The sequence below is a fragment of the Oratosquilla oratoria genome, chromosome 34 (genome assembly GCF_046742065.1).
Source record: "Oratosquilla oratoria isolate Oo_2021 chromosome 34, ASM4674206v1, whole genome shotgun sequence".
Classification (NCBI taxonomy): Eukaryota; Metazoa; Arthropoda; class Malacostraca; order Stomatopoda; family Squillidae; genus Oratosquilla; species Oratosquilla oratoria.
In genome coordinates, this window is record NC_134810.1 from 22373370 (window position 1) to 22376030 (window position 2661).

At 37.7% G+C, this 2661-nt stretch overlaps 1 protein-coding gene across 1 annotated transcript in view; it reads left to right on the forward strand.

The window, feature by feature from the left end:
* The window catches only part of LOC143018106 (glycine receptor subunit alpha-2-like), a gene marked incomplete in the record, with an annotated part of 176675 nt that extends 174226 nt beyond the window's left edge, over positions 1-2449 (forward strand). The window contains 1 exon segment of the mRNA XM_076173226.1: positions 1-2449. This exon segment is cut by the window's left edge and continues 570 nt beyond it.
* Between the last annotated feature and the right edge of the window lie 212 nt (positions 2450-2661).

Sequence of the window (2661 nt, forward strand, 5' to 3'; positions counted from 1 at the left end):
CCTTACAGGAAGCACATAACCCTACTGAGTATCCATACAGTACAGACAATGACGCAAAATCCATTCTATTGGCGATTTATGATTTACAACGATAGCCGTTGCCGGATACTTAGAGGTAGCAGGTTACCTGGTCCCTCACCACTCTGTCTTCAAAGCTTAGGAAGTTCACTTTGCCATGCCATTTCGTTTTTCTCCGTTACTATGTTTCCGGGGAAGTTCCTGGTAATGCTCCTTCTTCAGGTTCCCGAAGAACCACCAGAATCTACGTCTCCTGAACGAGCATCTCAGCCTCCTGAAGAGTACTTCAGCCTAAGCTTTTCATGACCGTCCTATTCTTTACCTTCGTCGCCTTCTCCGTCCAATGTTACTTCCTGAGTACTCCTTTTTTTTTTTAATCTTAGACAGTTCAGCAAGTAGTCTTAAGATCCATCAAACTATCTCCAGATCTTGGACAATAAGTGAATGCCTCAGAAACGGCCTAAGACTAGGTCTAAGAAGTCATTAAACTAAGACTAACCCCTTTACCTGCTTTCCTAGAACCCAAATCTAACCCTTTCCTTCCGGACGGTCCCCTTTGGGTCCTAGCAGTCGCCCGAAGTATTCTCCATACAACCCTTTGACTTCAGTAGACCCCCATAAAGACCCTGCAACGTATTTAAGAGTCTTTGAGACTATGCGAGGCTCCCTGATGGGCCTTTATTCCCTAGCAAGGCTATGCTTCCTACAGGGCCAACTGCAGCAGAACCTTGTAGCTAGTCCTTAGCAACTTCATCTTAACCGTTTCGGCGACATTCTTATATATTTTGCTATGGTGAATAATGTTCTTCAGCTTGGAGGTGGAATCTGAACCTTTTTTTTTTATCAGGTTCCTTTTCAGTTCTTGTTCGGGTCCTTGCCTGTTCAACTTGGGGATGGATTATTATTATTATTATATATATTTTTATCAAGCTCCCTTCCACTACCGGTTCTGCCCCTTGCCTGAAGCTACCAGAATAAAATATATAAACCACTTTAAGGGAGTCAAGGATTTGACAGGGTACACTTGTTAGAAGCCTATTATTACTATTCATATTGTTTATCGTATTCATCTAGTTTCTAATCCAATGTTGCTCATTTGAATATCATTACTAATAATTACTTTTATTTGCACGATGGCTTCACCCCATAAGGCATAAGGTCCGCCTCTCAAGGTATATGATCCACCCCTTAAGGCATAAGCTCCGCCTCTCAAGGCATGAGCTCCGCCTCTTAAGGTATAAGCTCCGCCTCCCAAGATACAAGCTCCGCCCCGTGCACGTAATTGGCTGTTACAGTTTTATCAAACTCGGTTGGTTTACTCATGAAGTTAATGTTAAAAAAAAGTCTTTTTTGGGGAATGTAATGCAGAACTGTTGACCAAAATTATATAAAAAAGCAAAAGTAACACATTATCCAAACCACCTTTTACCTATAGAAAATGCAAATAAGGAGAATGTAAAATATATTTCATTCATATCTAAGATGAATATGCATTGAGTCACAAAGGGCACACGGTGATAAACTATTAATGGTCTCCCAAAGGACTTCTAACTCTCGTGGAGTAGTAGTGTTATTGTTCATCTGGCAGCCGACCAAAAAGGGGCCAAACACATCCGAGCTAGAGGGAGGTGCTTTCGTGTAAAGAAAAATATTTTTGGAGTTGATCAAATTTGTTTGTGTTGGAAAGAAACGAAAAAAATCTGCTCAAATATGTTAGGATTTCTATATTGAATATTATGTGCATACAGCTGTATATATATGCATATATACATATATATACATACAAAAATGTGCATGCGTTTCTATATATACTAATGCATATCTGCTTGTGTGATTATCTTTTCTAACGTATTGTACATATAGTGATAGTAACTTTAATTCATTCTTACACACAAGAGTAAGGCAATTAGGAAATCTGAGAAAAAATACAGAAATTATGAAATATACTTAGAAAAGTGAGGAAAAAAGAAAAGAGAGAATGCGAAATAAAAAGAGAGAAAGGATGTAAAATGGAAAGAAAAAGAAAAAAAGAGAGAAAGTGTAAAAGAGAAGAGATAAAGAAAAAGCAAGAGGGACGGAGAGAGAGAAAAAAAGAGAGAATGAAAAAGAGAGGTAAGAGAGATGAAAGAGAGTGAAACAACGAATACGAGAGAAAAAGCGAGAGCAAAAGAGAGAGTATAAGTAGGGAAGAGATGGACCAGGAACAGAAGAGAGATAGAGGATCAAGTCTCCTTCAGTTAGAATCAGATTCTGTTTCTTCCTTAAAATGAGGTGATTTTGTTTTATTAGATAGGATCCTGATATTGTGTAAGATGATGCATATTAACTACATCCGGTAATTCAAGATTTTATATTAATCTTACCATCATGCTCTGTTCCTCTTTTTAGTTGGAATTGTCTGTTATCAGTTGTAATAAAATATATAAAATAACTTTTGGTATTTTATGAGACAACGCCGATCCTAATAACTCTATCCAAAAAATTAATTCTAAAGGCCATAAACATATCCTGATATCAAATTTCATATTCTTAACCAACCTCAAGGTTTTAGCACAATATATGTAGAAACAAAGCTGCGAGTTAACAAATGAGAAAACTTGAAGCTGAGACTCTTACAGGAAACACTGCCTGGAGGTCTTATAG